The following is a 22,986-nucleotide window of genomic DNA, read 5'->3' on the forward strand; positions in this document are numbered from 1 at the left end:
TTCAAATCCGTGAACTTCTACATTTCATAGATTTTCGTAAGAAGTTCATAAAAATACAAAACCAGTTTTGTTTGAATCCTTAGGTCAAAATCTACAAGTTGTATGTTGGGATTTTGAGTTGAAAGTCTTTGATTTGTGATATAGGTTAAATGTGAGAGAATGAATGCTTTATTTGCACCTTGTGTTATATGCTTGTGTTATAACTGGAAAGTAAGCCATAGCATGTATGTCTTAAATAGAGATGTGTGATGTTTAGTTAATCCTTTTACATGAATGCTCATATCCTGCCATCAAGACATTGTTATCGTCTTGATTGCAATCTCGGCAGCTATGCTTCAGCGTCGGCTATCAGCTCAGCCACTAAGCATCCGTTTCCTTTGAGTCTATGATATTTCTGTGTAACAACTGTCAACCGATGCATTTCTTTTGATATGCTTCTACCATCAGTTGACTAGCCAATCCGGTTGTTACCCTTCTAATATCGGCTACTGCCGATACAGTTCTTTTGTTCTGTTCTACATCGATTGCATATAGTCGATGTATCAGAGATGCACACACAATCTTAGGACTTTTGCTATCGGCTGATCTAAGCTGATTCTAGTTATTTTCCGTATCGGTCAAATATGGCCGATCAATCCTTAGTTTTCCCATCCTTATCCACACACTTCTATCAGCCGAATTATCGACTGAGAGATCGGCTATATATCTATCGATCACATACCCTCAACCACACTCCAATCGGCTGTACGTCACTCAATAGCTGTGCTGACGTAATCGAATCAATACAACCACACCTAGTTACCTAGGATAGCACTTAAGCACATCTCAGTTAAGACACAACTGCTCTAGGAATCATCCCTCTGCTAAAGTAATCGATGCTTTCATCGATCATCTAGGAACCCGATACACTTTCAATCGAATAAACCTCTATTGTTTCCAATCGGCTCTGTTGTAATCTTCAACGAGCAGCCGATTCTAATTAGATGTCCTCTTAAAGCTCTATCTAAGTTTAGTCTCAGATCTTTTAGTTGTTATGTGAGTAGTATGTTAAATGAGTGTTGGATTGCAACTTTATTGTGAAGTAAGATAGTTTTGTGTGCACACTTTGAATGTGACGTTGCATTGCATGTAGATACGATTACTTTCGGCAACGGTACCTACGAGATCTCCCAGAAGTCTACGGAGGATGTTTCTGAAGACCAAGTGAACGTCACCATGAGATATCGCAAGCCCCGAACCAAAGTTCGGAAGACAACAATACTAACATCCCTGACTTCAGTCCCACCAGTAAAGGCAAGCCCCGGACATATCCCATTACTTTATTTACACTGTAATCTATGTCTATTTATCTATACTTATGCATTAAGTCTAGGAGTTGAGATGAAACCCTAGTTGCATGATCTCTTAGGAATCCAATGTATTGAACCCGAGTCCTTATCGCTTAGATGCTCTGCTAAATAGGACCGGTAAAAGTCGGGTGATTTCCTGTCACTCGCGCGATATAGGAGTTGCTTGTTTACAATTCTGCAATCACTATAAGGATAATGGACAAGGTCATGTGTTGTATCATGACCTGAAGATTTACCCTGTCTGTTTTGTTAAAAGTGGATAAGGTCGCAGCGTGTGGTAGTGGTGGCTAAGCTTTTGAAAGTACTAGCCACATGCCGCGAAATATGGTAAGCGGTAAGCCTAGTACCCGAATGGCCCGGCAAATGGACTTGTCTCCACCACTCGACTTTTATTTTATGTTTACACGCACCGATGTGTGGGAGTACGTTCTGCATGGCAGACAGGAATACGGGTTTTGTAGTCGCGCTACAGACGTATGTCCTGCACGAGTGATGTGCGTACGGTCCTGCAGTCGCTTGTGGTGGCCCTGATCCATAACCCGGAATATGAGGGAAACGGTTGCTTGGAACGCCATATTGGTATTCCGAGCGTGTGAGTTAGGTCTACCTTGCAAGGTTAAATTTGATTCGGATCGTCCGCCTCTCACGAGGATTGAGACTGCTTATTCCTTCTGCCACATCGAGTAAAAAGTGTAATTATCGATGGAATAATTTTGATGGATGATAATCTCTATCTTGCTTGTTTAGTATAGGTGCTTACCTAGAATGGCTAATCAAACTAGAATCTGAAAGCTAAAACTTGAAGGTAAGTTATACTCTCTGTTGCTTTTCAGCTGAAAATAAACCCAAAGCCTCTACAATGCCTTCATGAGTCTAGTTACGGGCTAAAGTATATCCAAACCCGGGTAAGCCTTGCTGAGTATTAGTATACTCAGTCTTGCTAGTTACTTGTTTTTCAGGTAATGTCTTTGAAGACCCTACTCTTCCCCTGCCTTGACCCTGTGCTCTTCCAGAAGATTGGTCCGTGGAATGGGATCCGTCCCCGGCCAACACTGATGATACCGAGTGATGTCGTGCCTAGGCTTAGCATGACATCCATCTTGACGGTGTGTTGTGAATCATCGCGTATGTTTTCCGCTGCTAAAAACCATAACTTTAACAGTTTGTAATGTTTTCTCTAAATTTGAAACTTTGCACTAATATTGGAAACTCTTGTAACGTAATTCTCTGTGATGTAAAATATGATGGTGACTGTATCTCTGGACTCACCTTCGTGTGAGGTAACCTTATTGATCCTGTATTCGGTGGTTTATCAGGACGTTACCCGACAGACCAAGTGATTATACCGTTTGAAGCACGTTGGAGCCCTCAGGAATGGACTCACGTACTTGAGCCGGTATAATTCAGGTTGGTTCTGCCACACCATCATGCTTCAAATGGTATAATCCCTTGGCCTATCGGGTAACGTCCCGATAAACCACCGAAAACAGGATCAACAAGGTACCTCGCAGGAAGGCGAGTCCAGAGATATAAGTGCCATTACATTTTACATCACAGGCAGGTATATTACATAAGTGTATAAAAGAAACATTAGTTCCCAACGAAGGGATATTATTACAAAACAGTTTAAGTGTTAAGTCACAGCAGCGGAGTTTGAAACACGGATACTGTACACATCGTCACTATGGATATCATGCTAGCCCTGGCATGATATCACTCGGTGGAATCTGTGTTGGTCGGGGACGGATCCCACTCCACGGACCAACCATCAGGCAGGGGGTAGGGCCACGGTACAGGTAGAGCTGAGTCATCAGGGAGATTACCTGAAGTAGAAAGTCACAATGCAAGATTGAGTATACTAATACTCAGCAAGGCTTACCCGTTCATGGTATACTTAGCCATGTACCTAGACTTTTGCAGGCTTTTCAGGTTTTGGGTAGACTTTTCAGCTGAAAAGCAACAAAGAGTAGATCCTTAATTTCAACTTTTAGCTTTCAGATTCTAGGTGATTATCCATTCTAGGTGAGTACCTATAGCTATTCAAGCATGGTAAAATCTTTAGCCAAGCATTATCTTTGATAATCACAAAGTTACTCTCTTTACTCTATGTGGTAAAGGGATTAAGCAATCTCAATCTCCGCGAGAAATGGACGATTCCTGAATCGAATTTCAACCTTGCAAGGGAAAGCCTAACTCACACGCTTGGAACATCCAACGATTGTTCCGAAGCAACCGTTTGCCTTTCATTCCGACTCGTGGATCAGAGCCACCACAAGCGACTGCAGGACCATACGCACATCCAATGTGCAGGATGTATGTCTGTAGCGCGACTACATGACCATACTCCTGGTTGCCCTGCAACACGTATTCCTACATGTTGAATTGAGTAACAGGAAGAACCAAAATACGAGTGGCGGGAGGTATGTCCACTCCTCAGGCTGATTGGTTACTAGGCTTACCGCTTACCATATTTCGCGGCATGTGGCTAGTACTTTCAAACGCTTAACCACCGCTACCACACACTGCGACCTTATCAAATTCCGCAACACAGACGGGGTATCATCTCAATCATGATACTGCACATAAATCCCGTCCGTCATCCTTATAGTGATTGCAGGAATGTAAACATTACAACTCCTATATCGCGCGAGTGATAGGAAATCACCGGACTTCTACCAGTCCTATTAGCATAGCAGCAATTCGGACTCAAGTGGTAGTGTTCAGTACATCGGTTCCTGGAGTTATGCAACTAGGGTTTCAAGCAATTCCTAAGGACTTAATGCATGGAAATATATATAAATAGATATAGATTGCAGTGTAAATAAAATAGTGGGTTATGTCCGGGGCTTGCCTTATTGCGTAGGGTTGAGGGCAGTAGGGTCAAAGTTTTCAGAACTTTGGTTTGGAGCTTCAGTTAGACCTTCGACGGCGTTTCCGGGGTCTTCGGCTGGTTCTGCTTCTTGTTCCGGAATCACTTCGTAATCACCGTCGGCGAGAGTGGTCGAATCTACATGATATGCAAGGCTATAAGTTAAGGAATGCATATTCTTTTATGTTATTTCACGATTAAGTTACAATCCAAAGAAAGTAGAAATTTCTTATTACATATATCATTTATTTCTGCACTAGGCAGTCATTTATCGGGTATTAATTATTTTATCTAGACACATTAAACAATAGGGTTGATTACACTAAGTATCTAACTAGTTATAACATGAACCCTATGTTAATATTAAATTATGGACTTATTATAACAGGTTGGGTGGTTTTCCAATAATCATATTAAAAAGCTTTATTTATTTGCTATACCAATTATTTACATGAACCCTATGTTAATATTAAATTATGGACTTATTATAACATGTCCAATTTATTTTAGTTGTTTAACACCTAATCCTAGGTTGGGAATTTAATTACAGGTTATATTATTTAACAACAGTACCCTAGAATATTTTCATGATTTTTGAGCATTTAAATCCATAGATATTAATTATATAAGTTCAACTATGCATTATTCATAATTAAACTCATATATTAAGAAGATACTACTTAACTAATAGAATAATTATTTTTCTTAAATTCTACATGTCAAAAGAAAACTAACACAACTGGTTTTGACATTTTTATCATTTTTCTATCAATTACTATGCATTCTCTAAGCCTACAACTAGTTAAACTTAACATTTAAATTAGAGCTCCAAACATTCAGAAACTGAATTTCATCCTTTACGTAAAGTTGTAGATCTTAAAAAAAGGATTCTAACAAATTTTAGTTTGTATTTTTATGATTTCTCCTTGAATTGATACAGAATTTCAAAGTTTGCATCAAAATAACATAAAGGGGTCCTTCTAGCACTATTCACATGAGTCTATGGTTTTGCAGATAGCCCCCTAGGCTTTCAATTCTTCTAAGCCCGGGGTCCTTGGCTAGAGATAGAAGCAGAGCAGAGAGAGGACGGCCATGTTCTGGTGAGAAAGGTCGCCGGCGGTGAGGTCTGAGGGGAGGGAAGGTCTCAGGAGCTCACGACGGTTCGGTTGCACCCCGTGTCGAGGGCTGCGGTGGTCGGAAGAGCGGATCTCGACGAGAACCCGAGGTCGCGGCGGAGGGGTCACTATCGACGGCGAGGCACGGCAGCTAACGTTGGTAGGGAACCTGCACACGAGCTTTAGTGAGTCGTGGGGAAGGTGTTGGTGCAAACAATCGGAAGCATACGCGTCGGATTAGGGGCAACCGGCGAAGACAGTGGCGGCGGCGGCGGGGATGGATGCCGGCGAGCATCGAGAGAGCGATGCAGGGCACTAGAGGCCCCACGAAGTGGCCGTAGAGCTTCACGGTGATGATGTAGTGCTGGCTAAGAGGTCGTGGTGGCGCGGGAACGCTCGGAGTGAGCTGCCCACGGTGAGCCGAGGGCGGCGGCGGACGGCGATCGTCGACAGCCGTGTTCCGGCCAAAATTGGAGGGCTACGGAGGGCTGGAGAGCTCAAGCAGAGGTCAGGGAAGCTGATTAGGGGATCGGTAGGAGCAGTGGGCAGTCGACCGTGGCTATCCACGATGAGCCGAGGTCGCCAGAGTGAAAGGAGAAGAGGCGGCAGTGGGAAACGCAGTTGGAGTTCGGGAATTGGCAACAGGAGCAGAAGAACAGAATGTAGAAGCCTTGGTAGTGCTGGTGCGCACGAGAGATAGAGGTTTGGGGCTCCATGGTGGGCTCTCCACGACGACGATGAGGTGGCGGCCGGCGGGTGCTCGGTGAAGCCGTGGCGCGCTCGGAGCAGGACAGCAAGGGGGCAAATAGCTCCGGGGTCGAGGAGAGGATGACGCGTGGGGGTTGATCCAGCAGGAGGTGGCGCGGCGGCGGCGGCAGAGTGGCGGCCAGAGGCGAAGCACTGCCGGCGGCAGGAGAGCAGAGCAGGGGAGGCACGTGCGCGAGGAAGAAGAAGAGAGGGGAGGACGTCCGGGGGACTTGTTTGAAATTTTCAAAAAGTTCAAGGGTCTCTCGGTAAACTAAGATTTCTCATTGATATAGAGATCAAATGAGGAAGTGCCCAAAATGAAAGTTGTAGAGTTTTTCAAACTCTACAACATTGCTTTAGGGCTCAAGTTCAAAAACTCAAAGTTTACAGCTTTTTATGTTAAATTTTTGAATAAATGTGGAATTTGATTTAACTTTGTCTTTACCAAAATAAATTTGATTAAAATTTGGATATGTTTACAAATTTTCATGGAATGTCATGATGACTTGTATTCTTACATATTAGTCCTTAAGTAAACCTGAATATTACTTTTACATTTCAACTATTTTACATATAGGCCCTTCAATTTTTGTGTTAATCACACATAGGTCCCTAGTTTCACACAAAGTTCTATTTTCTTAGGATTTAACCTACCTTTTACACTTTCTTCCCTATGGTCATATAAATTTAACACTTAGTATTATATTTATCCTGGGTTTTAATGTTATCTCCCATTTTACCCAATTACACTCAAGGACCTGTATATTTCATAAATTACAATTATACCCCTGGTTCTCTATACTACTCACATACACCATAACAAGCATGCATATATTATGCTAAAACTGAGTGTCTATGTTTCTAATTACCTGAATGTTACACCCGATGGAAAGGGGAACCGAAGGGAAGGCGAAGAAGGACAACTCCCCCGGATCATCCGTGGAGTTGGCCGAAGCCTTACGAGTGGTCCCTCGGGGTCGTCGGGTAGTGCGCAAACGTAAAGCGCATGTAGTCGAACCCCCCAGGTATGAAGTTGTTGTTGTCTTGTAAATTTGTCACATATCGAAGTTGTTGCATGTTGACATTGTCTGTTTGGCAGTCCCTCGGCTTCTCCAGCTGACCCCAAGAGCCAAAAGGTGACCGGAACCGAATGCGCCGGGGATGATGTTCCAGCAGGTGGCGCCGCAGAAACTGCTGGGACGGACCCTTCGACTGCCTCAGCATAGATGGTGACCATTGCTGTGGCAGGCACCTCGCAATCAGCTAGTGTGAACCCGCCACCAGCAACGAGTACCGTGGTTAAAAAACCACGGGCTCTGAGACTAAAGAAAGCTGCCATGAAGAAATCTTCGCTGTAAGTGTAGATCCTTTGTCTTAATGCATATTCTATTCTTGTCGACTTGTTTAATGAAACAACTGATTTTGCTTCATTAGGTCTGCGACTGCCTTGGGGTTTAAGCCAAAGCCTGTCTTGAATACTCCAGCCCCCGAGCCGCCAACCCCCGAGAAGGACACGACACTGCCCGACCCACCACCCCCCGAGCCCCAGCAACCCGAAGCTAGTGCAGGTGGTGAAGAACAAGTCGAGGCCACTGATGCCACTCCTGCAGATAGCATAAGTAAGTGTCTGACCTCCCATGGCTAACTGTTTAGACCACAAACATCATGTACTGAATGCGTCTTGACTTTCAGGTACCCCACAACCACCAACTGAAGAAGCTACGGGTACCTCAAGAAACCCTGAAGATCTGCTGGTGTCCGGTAGTGGATACTAGAACATCATCACCATAGATCTAGTGGATGATCCACTCCTGACGATCAACAATATGCGATACTTCCAGAAGATCTCCAAGGAGATGTACCAATATATCGTGGTAAGGCAAAATTACTCTTCTGCCATTATACTTTGTCGAGTCGTTTGTCTTAGTCTCTCCCCTTATGCAGGATGTGGCAAAACTCTCACAACAGAAATTCAAAAAGCTGAAAGCAGTCGTGAGTGGCCTCCAGGAACTCCAAGCAAAGGATCAACGCATATTAGAAGAGAAGAATTGTAACACCCTAAGGTAAAATTTCGAGATTTATAATGAATTTAATTGGGCTCTAGTAATTTTCTAAGGATTTATTTTGCCTAGCTTGCATTTATTTATAATTTAATTCGCAAAGAATTAAAATTTATTTTTAGGTTCAACATGTTTGTGCATTCATGCTGGTGCATAAGTTTTATTTGGTTGAGTGCATGGGGGTTGAATTCAAATAGAATCGAGTTGGTTTGAAAAAGAAAAGGGAGGAAACAGGAAAGTAGGTCAGTCATTCTTTCTTTTCCCTCAGTCATTCCTTCTATCCTCAGTCATTCCTTCTATTCTCAGTCATTCCTTCTATTCTCAGTCATTCCTTCTTTCTCAGTCATTTCCCCAGCTCGACCCCACCTGTCGGCCCCTTCTTCCTTCTTCCTCTACCGGCCGCGCAACGGCCCCCGAAACTTCCGGCGAGCTCTCTCGTTTCGGGCCCGCACGCCAATGTGGGCCGCTGCCCTACAAGAAGGTTCCGCGCCCTAGAACCCTAAACCTAGCCGCAGCAGCACCTCTGGAGACCCATAGCGCCGCCGCCTCCTTCTCCCCTCCGCCGCGTAGACGCCTCGGCCTCACCGCCGACCGGCCGTTCCGCTGCACCCCGGACCACCACAACCCCCGTGTCCGCTCCCTCTCACCGCCCAGAAGCTTCCCGAGCCCAGTATTTGTATTCCGAGCCCTGCATCATCGGGATTTCGCGAAGAAACCGCCGCCGGTGAGCTGTTCAGATCGGACCGTCCGACCGGAATGCGTCCGAACCGTTCGATTTAGATCCAACCGCCCATATTAGAAGCCGCGTACCCCTTCAGCCGTGGCAGTTTTGTTAAAGAGCCCCTGCCCTTTTGAGGAATTAACCCGCCGTCCATCTCTAGTTCAAAAGTATTCGCAGATAGGTCCTTTCCTTCCATTTTGACCCCTGAGCTTCCTGGAATTAGTGCCCGCAGTCCATGCCTTGTGTTTTCATGTGTTAGCCCCTGCGTCTAGCCTTTAATTACGTTTAGGTCCCTGGTTTTAGCCCAGAACCCCCTGGAAGTTCTATTTTTTCCGCAGTTTAATCCCTGGACCTTGTTTTAAGCGTAGATTTCGCGTCTTAGCTCCGTTTTAGGTGTTCTTTATATCCACGCGATCGTTGTAACGCGTAGAATAGTTCTAGGCTAGTTTTGTGTGTTTTTCTATTGTATTGGTGTACTGTTTTCTTATAGTTTGCTATGGTTGTGCATATGTGTATGTGTGGACTATGCTTGATGATCGTGAGTAGACGCGGAGCCTTTGGACCAGTACCAGGAGCCACTATCTTCTGAAGCTTTTGAGCAGCAGCAGGAGAACTTTGAGGAAGGCAAGTATAACATGAACCTCCTATCACCTTTAAATACAATTTCATACTGCATTTTAATACTGTATGCCTATAAGGACTTTCCTAGCCACTTTATATCCTATATATATCCTTTGGGTTGCATTATGGTTAGTTGTGCTAGGTTGCTGCGCTATAACAAACTTGGTCCTTTTTAATTAAATCTGATAAATGGTCTTATGCAACTTAATCCTGAGCGTGGCCCTCTGTGCTGTGTGCTTGAGTGGCTCGCGTCTCCGTAAAAGATGTTTTGTTAGAAACTTGGTTTAGGGGGCCAGCACGGTGCTTAGTTCTTGGTTGGCCACTCTCCATAAGGACCGGTTCATAGAGCGACAACCTGGGACAACCGCGCAACCACAAGACTGGAATGGGACGGTCTTGACTTACTAATTAGGTCGTGTTGGTTCGGGAGTAACTTACCTGCGTGGGCAAGAGGGGTGGTAAGCTTCAATGGTCCCTGCTCCTCCGGCTTGGTCTGTGCTGTGTGTCTTGTACCCCCGGAGGTGGGCCCCATCGTTGCTGATCCAGAATCCTTAGCGGTTACACCTTACCAACGTGATCCTTTGTAACGGTCTCGTAGTGTGCTTGCTAGCCATCTCACCTAAGGAAGTGTGATGAACAACTAGCGTAGCTCACGACTTGTGGGTAAAGTTGTGCAACCTCTCAAGAGTGTAAAACTGATATATCAGCTGTGCTCACAGTCATGAGCGGCCCAGATCCTCCTTTTGATTAGTGGGGTTATCAACCTTTGATTAGGGAGATTCCCCGGGTGGTTTTGGTTTGGTTGGTTTCTCAGTAGTTCTTAATTAATATTGATTAATTTCTTATGCAATTTGGGTTTATGGTAATTCATCCACATATAGTAAATAGTTTTAATAAAATTTGCCAAGATTAAAAGCTACTGCAGTTGAGTCAGCTAACTCTAGAGCCTCATATTCGTGTTATACTTGTTGAGTACAAGTTGTGTACTCACACTTGCCTCTTCCTCTCTTCTGTTCTCTTTAGGATATCTTCGACTGCTGCTCAGTACCAGGCGACGTGGAGGACTACATCAGAGGACTCGACGATTTCTAGGCGTTGTATCCCAGTTGACGTCCCTGTGGCGCCCCACTCTTCATGTATTTATTTTACGCTTCCGCATTCCTTGAACTGATTCTTGATTCAGTTGTAATAAAGACATTCCTTTTATAATTTATACGCTTTTATTCGTGACATGTGTTGTGATATCTTGATAATCTGTTGTATATATGCGTGACTTGATCCTGGCGCATATATGATTGCTCGATTCATGTTCTTATAAATCGGGTGTGACAAGAATAAAAACATATATCTTCAGAGAGAGCTCGACAAGCTGAAGCTGGAGCGGACGCGAGAAACGTGGCTCCTCAAGAACGATCTCCGCAACCATGAGAAGGCCAACTCCAAGCTCCAGGAACAACTCAAAGAGCAGAAAAAGACACACCAAGGCAAGCTCTTTCTTCCCTCGAGTACTTTCTCTTAACAATTTTAATTGAGTGCTGAAAATTGTCTTCACCGCAGAGCTTAGGAAAATCTTAACATACAAAGAAGAGTTGCTTACTGATGTAAAGAATATGTTGTATCACCATACAGATGACGTCGAGAGGCTACAGAAGGTGATCTCTAACACCGAACAACAGTTCGTCGACTGCCTTCAGCAGATCAAGACGCTGGGCGAAGAAAAGGAGCAACGCCAAAAGGAGCTGGAGCAGCGCTAGAAGGAGCTGGAGGACCTTAAGGGGCCCGCCCAACAGCTTGTGGACATGGTGGATCCACAAGAAGGTGATGAAGCAGATGGGTGATCCCTGCTGGAGCGACTCCTCGGAGCATCGCAGAAAGTCCTCAGCTTCCTCATCGAAGCCCCCATCACGTGTGTCAGCCATGCGCTTAGTTTTGTAAAATCCTGAGGCTCGACTAGAAGTATTCGCATAGGGTGTGGCTACAGAGTGCTCCGAAGAGCAATTCAGTGAGTACCTCCTAGAAGCCCGACCTGTAGCGGAAAAAATAGTGGAAAGTGTAATACAGGATTGAGATATTGTGAAAACAAGTACTCTTCTTCTTGTATATATCTGTCATTGATGTCTCCACTTGTATTTGCCTTGTGACTTCTGGATTGTCATCCATGTTCATAGGCTAGTAGACACTACCTCGGGTGCAACGATCCTAGAAGTAATCGAAGTGGCTCCTCATAGGAACCCATCAACAAGTTAGATATGACCCGATCGAGCGGATCTAACCAGTTAGGAAAGAACGCGAGCATCATCGCAACGACTGTCATGCTCATGGCAAGAAGTCAAAACTACCCCATGTGCAGTGACTCTAGGCGTAGTCGAAATAGCTCCTCATGTGAGCCCGTCCAACAAGTCAGATATAATCCAATCTAATGGAACTGACCTGTTAGGAAAAACACGAACGTCATCGCAACGACTGTCAAAGCTCAAGGCAAGAAGTTGAGTCATATAGAACATGAACATGACTGTAGCCTCCGAATTTAACGACCATCAAAGCTCATGGCAATAAGTCAATTCATATAAAAACAAGAACGTGGCTATAGCCTCCGTATCTTAACAGAAAATTTACATTCCGGATTCTGTGGCACATAGCCTCCAAATTGAGTTCGGAAGAAAAAAATCTAGGCACTCGGAGACCGGCTGTCCCTGCATGTCGTCTTTACGGGTAAAACATGCGCAGGTTCTGAACATTCCAAGAATTTGGGACGTCTTGGCCCTCGGGGTAATATAGTCGATAAGACCCCGGTCTTATAATTTGCTTGACGACGAACAGTCCTTCCCATCTCGAGTTGAGCTGGTGTTAGCCAGACTCATCTTGGATGCGGCGTAGGACCAAATCGCCTATACTGAACGACCGTTCTCTGACGTTGCGGTCGTGATATCGCCGGATCCCCTGCAGGTATCGTGCTGACTGGACAAGAGCGGTGTAGCGAGCCTCTTTGACAGAGTCAAGCTCTAACTGCCTTGCTTCGTCTTCCTTGCCTTCATTGTACATTTCAACCCTTGGGGATTTCCACATGATTCGGCCGGTAAGATAGCTTCAGAGCCATAGACAAGGAAAAAGGTGTTTGTCCTGTGGCTTTGGACGGCTGAGTCCTGAGCCCCCAGACGATATGTGGCAACTCGTGTATCCACTTTCCTCCTTTCCTGCTGTTTTTGTCATAGAGTCTTTTCTTGAGGCCCTCGATTATCATGCCGTTCGCTCTTTCAACTTGACCATTGGCCCTTGAGTGTGCAACAGAGACATATTTGACCTCGATGCATGCATTTTCACAGAACTCCTAGAACTGGTTGGCCGTGAAATTTGATCCCAGGTCCGTGATGATGGTGTTCGGGAAGCCGAAGCGATGCAAGATGTGACACTCAAGTAAATAGCATGGTCACACCCTAGAGTTTTGGTATGTTTTTATGTGTGCAATTTATGGCAAAGGTGTGTTTAATATGTGCAATGTTAAGGAAAAAGTGTTGTTTATATAATTACTTTTAACTAGAGGTCCTTTTGTGCAAAATGGGTAGGTATGGAGGGAAAAGTTCAAAGGCATGAGGGTTGTTTTGCAGAAGATGGTAACTTGTGGTTAAATTACAAAAATATGAGAAATTACCCTTGGATACATGTGTAAAAATAGTTTTATCTATAGGATTTACATAAAGTTTGAAAATATTACTAAGTTTATAGTATCTTCAAAACTGTTGCTCAACTGCAGATGAACCTTAAAGAGAAGTTGTAGAGCTTGAAAAACTATACACTTTTGCTTTTTGGACCATCTCCATTTGAGCACTAGTTTAGAAGTTATAAGCTCTTTATAGTGAAGTCCCTGTGTTTCTTTGGTTTTGCAAAATAGTCCTCAGCTCCATTCTTCCCCCTTCTTCCTCCCTGAGCCTCTGCTCCTCTGCTGTGCCCTTCTGGCGCCCCTGCCGCCGGCGCAGTGCGCCGCTCCTGGCCACCGCCCTCCACCTCCAGCTCCTCCCTCGCCCACGCGTCGCTCCACCGTCCCTCCACCGCCCTAACTCCCCTCGCTGGCGCCATGCCCGAGTGCCACGCTGCCTGCAGTACCGCTAGCACCACCCGCCGGCGCCTCTACCGCCCGCCGTGCTCCTCTGGTTCTCCTCCCCCGTAGCGGCTCAAACCGAGATTCAGCTCGCCCGTGCTTCCCTCGTCCATCCCGTGGCCTATAAAAGGCTGTCCGGTCCTGCTCGCGTGCGCTCAATACCCCACCGCCCTTCCATTAGCGCCGTCGAGCTCGGTCCACCGCGGGACTTCCTCCTCCGCCCTCTCCCTCCCCAAATTGGTAGCACCCCTACCTTCCCCGGCCCCCACTGCACCTCCCCAGCCCGGCCCCTCCTTCCCCCGGACGTCGGAATGCCACCACCGCCGCTTACTCCGGCCGCCGGCTCGGTCTCCCGTGGACAGCCCTCCCCCGGCCACCTCAAGCCCGCCCAAGACCACCGTGGGTAGCCTGAGATCCCCTCGTGCTCTCCCTCCCCTTGCCCCTCACCGCCGGCGAACCCCGTGACCGGAATTTGGCCGGACCCGAGCTCCCACCGCCGGCCATGACCCTTGGACCCAATTGCATCGATTGTTTTCTTTCCAGGGGGTTCTTTGTTAAAATGAAGGGCTGGTTTGTAATAAGAGTGGTTGTTATTTCATGTGGGTGCATGATCTGTCTTGCAAAATTTGTAGCAATTCACAGAAAAATCCAAAAATGGCAAAATTAGTTTTGTTGGAAACTAGATTTCAAACCCTATAACTTTTGCTAATGAAGTTTAGCTTGAAACCAAATACTTTTATCTCTATTTTAAATCTAAGGTTAAAGGGTAGTTTGAACTTAACCTTTATATTTCTTGCCTTGTTGCTTATGAATTTTTGGCATGTATGTTCTATAAGCTATATGTAACTTTGTGTTAAAATTCCAAACTCAAATTTGTTTTAAACTTAACTTCTTTTGATTTGGGCATTTCGAATTTGAAATGTTAAGCTAAACATGTTGTGTAAACCTTTTTAAGATCTCTTATCTTTCTCTAATGTGTTAATGTTTCGTGTATCATTAAATCTCTAAAGCTTTATGATCCTTTTTACTCAAGGTTTTGAAATTAAATTTAGGTTTAATTTCAAATTCAAATTTAAACATTTTAGTTCTTGTTTGCAACAAATTCAGCAATATCTTTACGATTCCTTTATAAATAGTATTTCAGACCTAAACCCTCTTTATTTTATGAGCTTTTGTGTGTTAACTTAGTGGGTTATAACATTTGAAATATAAGATCTTAAATTTAAATCTTACCTTACTTAATTTATTGCATCTCATATAGAATCAACGACGCTCGACGACGGAGACTACGAGTTGGTCTTAGGACAAGACCAAGGCTTTCCAGAAGACCCAACGCAAGTCGCCGAGGGACTAACTGAAGCCCCGAACCCAAGTTCGGAAGCCTCTGACACCCCTGCCCCCAACCCTACTCAAGAAGGCAAGCCCCGGTGCATAACCCAGTATTTCAAATTACTGCAATACTCAATCTTATACTTTATATATCTTGCATTACGTCTAGGAGTTGAAATGAAACCCTAGTTGCATAAAATCTTAGGAATCCAATGTATTGTACCGAGTCCTTAACGTTTAGATGCTCTGCTAAATAGGACCGGTAAAAGTCGGGTGATTTCCTATCACTCACGCGATATAGGAGTTGTAATGTTTACATTCCTGTAACCACTATAAGGATGATGGACAGGGTCATGTGTTGTATGGTGACCTGAAGGTTTACCCTGTCTGTTTTGTTAAAAGTGGATAAGGTCGCAGCATGTGGTAGTGGTGGCTAAGCGTTTGAAAGTACTAGCCACATACCGCGAAATATGGTAAGCGGTAAGCCTAGTACCCGAATGGCCCGGCAAATGGACTTGTCTCCACCACTCGACCTTTTATTTTATGTTTACATGCACCGACGTGTGGGAGTACGTTCTGCATGGCAGACAGGAATACGGGTTTTGTAGTCGCGCTACAGACGTATGTCCTGCACAATTGGTGTGCGTACGGTCCTGCAGTCGCTTGTGGTGGCCCTGATCCATAACCCGGAATATGAGGGAAACGGTTGCTTTGGAATGCCCTGTTGGTATTCCAAGCATGTGTGTTAGGTTTACCTTGCAAGGTTAAATTTGATTCGGATCGTCCGCCTCTCACGAGGATTGAGACTGCTTATTCCTTCTGCCACATAGAGTAAAAAGTGTAATGATGAACGGAATAATCATGATTAATGTTAATCTCTACCTTGCTTGTTTAGTTTAGGTGCTTACCTAGATGACTAATCTAGCTAGAATCTGGAAGCTAAAACTTGAGAGTAGATTATACTCTTAGTTGTTTTTTAGCTAAAAATAAACCCAAAACCTTTGCAATGCCTTCATGAGTCTAGTTACGGGCTAAAGTATACCCAATCCCGGGTAAGCCTTGCTGAGTATTAGTATACTCAGCCTTGCCAATGTCTGTTTCAGGTATGACCTTCGAGAATCCCACGGACAACCTTGTGTGGCCAACGTCCGTTCCTTTTGGCTGGTCCGTGGAATGGGACCCGTCCCCGGCCGGCAGTGACCCTCCGGAGTGACACCAGGCCCTGGGCTAAGCTTGGTGTCCGCCTTCGCGACGTGTGTAGTCGCGTAAACTTTTCGTTCTGCTGTGATTTTGGACAAGCCGTTATGCTTGTCAGTTTGAACACGGGTTGTATAAGTTTACTTATGTTTGAACCTAGTTTGTAATAATGTATGAATGTCTGTAAATTGAAAGTTGGAGAGCTATTCTGTGATGTGAACTCGCCTTCGTGCGAGGTAAACCTGCTCTGATCCTGTTGAACCGTGGTTGTATCGGGCGGAGACCCGACAGACCAAGGGATTGTTCTGTTTGAAGTGCGTTAAGCTGATTGCAGTTGTACGGTGATCATTAGCGCACTTGAGCTGGAATAATTCAGGCGGTTCTGCCACAGCTGGTATTAGAGATGTAGGTTTACCTTTACATCTGGAAAAGCTCTTAAAAAGTGTTTTCAGGATAAAAGTTTGCCAATAAATGAGTTTACAAAGTATGTTGGATCCGTTAAGATTGATGATTAAGACGTAAAGCCCTAGGGACTTATATGGGAATATCAGGTGGCTATTAGTATCTATATATATGTATAGATAGTTCTGACTTGCAGCACTACTTTCTGTCAAAATTTAAGTTTCTGTACAATTCAACTTTATCTTCTGTTACGACGTCTACGATCGTGAGGTAAGAAGGTAAGGATCCTCAGCCAACTGAGGGAGCTTGGCCTTCCTGTCGGTGATGCGAACCGAATGCTGTTTCTCAAGCAGTGGCCTACTTGAGATGCTGCCAATATACCAACTTAGGTTGATTATATTGGGAGTATATGGTTCGGCGTAGGGTATGGCGATCGCTGTTCATACCCCCGCATTTTGCGGTACCCCCGTGAATACGTTGTTTCGATAACGTATGTTAACATTGTCTGTACGGCGGTAATTGTACAGATGCTATTTCTATAGTGAACAGTACTGTTTGGGGACGCTTCCATGTCATGCTGCCATGAAAGGTTCATGAGATATGTATATATGTGTATTCTTCTACAGGTACGCTAACCACGCTTATGAGGTTAGAACGCGTAGGGTTTATCGATTAGTTATATATAGTGAGAGACGTATGATTATGCCACCGGAATTAATTACGTAAGTCCGAACATATTCGACAGCTGTTTTGGTTGTGAGGACGAGTAGTACGTGCATGCATAATCAGTTATCAAATAAAAGAGTGAACTGTATGTTGCTAAGGATGTATGATGTGTTATCTTTGGGATGAGTTAATGCAGTTCTGATGATAGTTTTAGGTTGGGTATCTTATATAGAATCTTAGGTTTCCTTCTGATTTTCAGTCCTTGCTGTTATCATAATTGACTATCTTGTTCTGTTTATCTTGTACTTTCTTAACAAGATAAAAAGTTTCACCATTTGCATTCTTGTTGCAGATGGCAGCCCCTCCTAATGTTTTCTGGGATCCGGAAGGGCACCTTCATACCAATGCCCTTCATTGGGAGGGTTTTCCCCGTTTACTTTGGGAGTCCCTGCAGTCTTTTCACTACACGGAGCCTCCTCAGTATGATGCTGTCAAATTTGTGGAGGATGGAATTCATAGAGCTCATGTCAGAATGACTATTCCACAGCATCCATTTCGCTCCCAATGGCCGCCCATCGAAGTTAACGTGATAGGTTATCGTATCGTGGATACTGTTGAAGCAGCGGCATTAGAGGCAATCTATCGTTTCTGCATTCAGCATCCGAAAGAAGTTGCAGGGAAGCCCATCGGGTTATTCTCAACAACGCATCCCGATGAGCCAGAATGGAATCTTAGAATCGTCCCTGAGAGTCATAGATTGGATGGTCCACCGGAGGAAGCACTCCAAGGAATGATGCGGTTTATGAATGTACAATACCATTATCATCTACTTCTGTGTCGTGAGTTGGGCCGAACGATCTATATTGCCCGAGGTCACTACAGAGAAGCTGATAGACAAAATACTCAAGTGGATCAGCTTCAAGCTTTAGTGACTCAAAAGGATGAGATTATTGCAGCACGGGATGAGACCATCCATCATCGGGAAGATCAGATCAACGAGAGTGATTACATAATCACTCAGCGTGATACTGTTATTGAATTTCTACAGGCACAAATCCATGATCTGATCCTTGCGGTTGATGATGCTCAAGCTCATATTGAAGAACTGCAGCAGCCCCCGATCCCTCCCGTTGCACCTGCAGTACCTGAGGCTGAAGAAGAAGAACCAGAGGAGATTGAAGGAGTCTCAGAACTTGATTCTGAGCATGGAGATCCTGTCATCAGTCCCCATCATTCCTCTTCTGGTAGTCAGTCATCAGTAGGAAACTTTGATGACTTTTAATTGTGATTGAGTGAGTGGTAGTCTAGTTATAACTAGTGTAAAAATGTGCAACATAGGTGGTGGGTAGTTTATCTAAATAGAGAGCCACTTGTTGTGTATGTGGCATGTGCTGTTAGGCAAAAGTTTGTAATGGTTTGAGTGTGTTGATATGAGACGTAAGGATATCAGTATCTGTATAGTAATCTAAATCTTGTGTTTGGTTATTTGGTGCAATATCCCTGTATCTGTTATAAGTGGATTGAATGGAGCATATGCAATGCATTTCCGTTTGGTAATTGCATAATATCTGAAATTGGAGTAAGATTACGGTTGATAATGGATGTCTCCTTTATTTCAGATGGTTGGAGCTACTCAAGGAACCCCGGAAGGATTCCGGGCAGGTCAGCCTGGTAGTTCTCAGCAACCACCACCGCCACCTCCAAACCTGGCCGAGGTTATGGCCCGACAAACTGAGCTTCTTAATCAACTCGTGCAAGCTCAAATGGGCCACTTTCAGCAGCAACCTCGAGGCCGAGGTGAACCCCTGTCGGCCAGTTACCAGGACTTCCTCAGCACTCAACCTCAACTATTCCATAAGGCCGATGAGCCTTTGGACGCAGATGCCTGGTTGCGCACTATTGAGTCCAAGTTCGCCTTATTACCAGCTCCATGTTCAGATGAGAATAGGGTGCTCTTTGCAGCCCAGCAACTCCGAGGCATTGCCCATTTATGGTGGGACCAGTTTCATGCTATGCAACCTGCCGATCACGTCGTCACCTGGGATGAGTTTCGAACTGCGTTTCGAGCATATCACATACCAGCGGGACTCATTGAGCGGAAGCTCAATGAATTTTTGAGTTCAACCCAAGGTACCCGCACGGTTACTCAGTATGCACAGGTTTTCAATCACCTGTGCCAGTATGCGGGATCTCATGCGGATACTGACGCCTGCAAATGTGATCGCTTTCGCCGAGGCTTAAACACCAAACTTAAAGAATGGCTGAATTTGGTAAAGGCCGACAATTTTAATGAGTTGGTCAATATGGCCATTACTCAAGAGGATTGTATCGCCGCCCACCGAGCAGAAAAGAAACGGAAAGCACCTACAGGGCCTGCAACTTCACAGCCGCCAAGGTATCGGTTGGTTCCGAGTAACGCCCCTCGAGCTCCGCCTCGAGGCAATTTACCTGGTAGATGGGTAGCTCGACCTCCCCAACAGGCCCAATTCAACCGACCACCGCTGCCACAAAATCAACCGCCACCACAACAAGGTCCGCGGCCGAGCTTTCCTGATGAGGACATCCCTCCCAACGATACACCCATGCCTACTACGCAGCAAGGACCAATGACAAGAGCTCGTGCACGAGAGCTAAATTATCAGGTAAACTCGTTCCTTGCTTTCCACAAACCATCATCCATGAATGGGGTACTACTAAATTCTTGTGATGCTTTTCTTATTCTTAGGAACATGGGACATGAACCAGATTGGAGGGAGAGCAAACATGACAAGAAAGCGAGTGTGGATGATCAGATCGGACCATACCAGTTCGGACCTCCAGGAAGGGGCAACTTCGGAAGGCCATAACTCTTAGCTCCGAATATTGTTTGAAGCACATGAGTACTTGTTGGAAAGCTGCTGAAGTCTACTTTCAGATGGATCCAACCTCAAGACGAAATTCCAAAGGAGTTAAGCAGAATCGCCAAAATGACGTTCAGTCTTCCAGTCTTGGGCTGAGGCCCTTGTATCTAGTTCAGCCCACTAGGGGCCCATTCTAAGTTAGGGTTTACACCCCCCACGCCTCTTGGCTGCCCCCCCACCTATATAAACCACCAGCAGCCACCATTTGACACTTGGGTTTTGTTTGGTTGTAAATTAGCTGTTGCTACTTCCTTGTAAACGCGTGTGTCGATTAGACCACCCGATTTGCTCGATTCAGAACCCCAACTTCGTGTGTATCAGATTTATCCTTTGGGCAAGGTCTGTGTGCTGTTTGCTTGTCCACTTGTTCTTGCTTGTTCTTCGATTTGCTTGCAGGTTCAAGGATGTTCTTGGCACAGCAAGAACAACACAAATTGGAGGCGGTGTAACTGTCGCTAAGGCGCAGCGCAGCCCTTGTGGTGTTGTAGTCGGGCAGCACAACGTCGATCCTCCTCAAATCGAGTTATCCCCCACTCTCATCGAAAGATCGGGAGCAAACCCCAGCGGGTTTCATCATGTGGTAATCAGAGCAAGGTTTTTTTCGGTGAGAGATTCTACCAATCCTTTTACCTACAGTCCAGAAAACTACACAAAAATAGGCTAGATCTGAAAATCCCAACAACAAGTTTGAGCTTTTGCTGTTCTGCTTAGTTCTTTGCTTGTTGAGTTTTCAGTTGCATTGTTTGGGCTAGTTGCTGGTTCTTAGTGGTTCAATCCTTAGAGTTTTGAGTTCTGGTCACGTTTTAGTCACCACGAAATCCACCAAATCTATTCATATTTCCGCTGTCATTTCTGCCACCACGAATCCATCTTCCCAGATCTGAGCACTAGAAGAAAACAGTCCTATATCTTGTGTTACATGTCCGATTCAAATATTTAAATACAATCTGGAAAGCTTATCTCGTGTTCTTTCCAACGGATCTAAATTTGCTCCCTAACTCCTTCTGAGCGCGTCGCAATAGCACTTGAGATTCACGACCTGCTGTCTGAAAGTTGAGATGTTGGAACTAATTTCAAAGGAGTTGTGTGCAGCAATCCCTTGTTTGGGTTGTTGGGTTTTCAAAAGAGTTTTAGCCCCTGAAAAAGAAAGAGCAAAAAAAAAGAAAGAGAAGAGAAGAGAAAAAAAAGTGAAGGGAATAGAGCTGTTATTTTCTTGCATTCCTTGCTGTCTTGGTGTGTGACAATATTTGTGTTCAGGCTCGCATCTCTAGCTTGATTTGGCACTAGGACCAGCATAGGACCATCAATGAATGTCTATTCAACTTGCTTTGACTAATGTGGTTCTAGTTGTACCTTGATTTGTTTTGTTTGCAGCCACCTATAGCTCCACAAATCATCTACTACATCACGGGGTTGTGCTTGTGTAACCATTTGTGTTGTTCTTGCTGGCTGCCGACACCTCCTGCCTTGCTTGGTAAGAACATGTAAGAACTTGAATGTACAAGTGTGAGTGAACATATAGTGTGCCACCACCTATTTCCTTTAGTTGGTAGGCAACTTCTTGTGACTTTGTTTGCTGCAAGCTAACCATGGCAGGTGCAGGGAGTGAGGATGAGGATGGTGGAGGTCTGCTTACACCTCGCACCAAAGGCATCGTACAGCATTTTCAAAAGCAAGTGAGGGAGTACACCTTTGGAATTGATAATGATTTGCAGGTGATAAATGAAAAGATTGGGCAAATGGAGGCCGCACAGATTTCCAACAACACCAAGCTTGCAGGTTTGGAGACGACGGTTGCTCGCGTGGACAAGAGTCTCGCTGCTCTTCTAAGGCGCCTTGATGAGCTCCACGCGAAGACGAATGATCAGCGTAGAGGACGTGGCCAGCAGGATGAGGACGGCGCAGAAAATTCAGGTGCTGATTATGCTGCTGACACCGAAGTTGAGGATCGAGGCCAGCGACGTCTACGTCGTAACCGTCGAGGTATGGGTGGACAACATCCACATGAGGTACATAACAATGACATTGCTTTCAGTAAGATAAAATTTAAGATACCCTCTTTTGATGGTAAATATGATCCGGATGCTTATCTTACTTGGGAGATGGCTGTTGAACAAAAGTTTACTTGTCATGATTTTCCTGAAAATGCATGTGTTAGGGCTGCAACTAGTGAATTCACTGATTTTGCTTCCGTTTGGTGGATAGAATATGGCAAGAAAAATCCTAACAACATGCCACAAACTTGGGATGCTTTGAAACGGATCATGAGGGCTAGATTTGTTCCATCTTACTATGCACGTGATCTTTTAAACCAGCTGCAGCAGTTAAAACAAGGTACTAAAAGTGTAGAAGAATACTATCAAGAGCTGCAAATGGGCATGCTACGCTGCAATTTAGAGGAGGATGTGGAACCTGCTATGGCTAGATTTTTGGGCGGGTTAAACCGGGAAATTCAGGACATCCTTGCTTATAAAGAGTACACTAACATAACCCGTTTGTTCCATCTTGCTTGCAAAGCTGAAAGGGAAGTGCAGGGACGACGTGCAAGTACCAGGACTAACATTTCTGCAGGGAGGAATTTTTCCACGCAGCCCCGCTCAAGCATTCCATCAACTGGACGTGCTGCTGCACCTTATTCATCGTCAGCTCGAACAGCAGCCCCACCTTCTAGCGACAAGCCTCGTGACAACCCTGCAAATTCAGCAGCAAAGACAACGCAAAAACCTGCTGCAACCACTTCATCGGTGGCATCCACAGGTAGAACAAGAGATGTTCAGTGCCACCGCTGCAAGGGATTTGGACATGTCATGCGTGACTGCCCAAGCAAGCGTGTTTTGGTGGTCAAAAATGATGGTGAGTACTCATCTACTAGTGAACTTGATGAAGATATACTTGCATTGCTTGCGGCTGACCA

Source organism: Panicum hallii, chromosome 5, assembly GCF_002211085.1.
Source record: "Panicum hallii strain FIL2 chromosome 5, PHallii_v3.1, whole genome shotgun sequence".
NCBI lineage: Eukaryota > Viridiplantae > Streptophyta > Magnoliopsida > Poales > Poaceae > Panicum > Panicum hallii.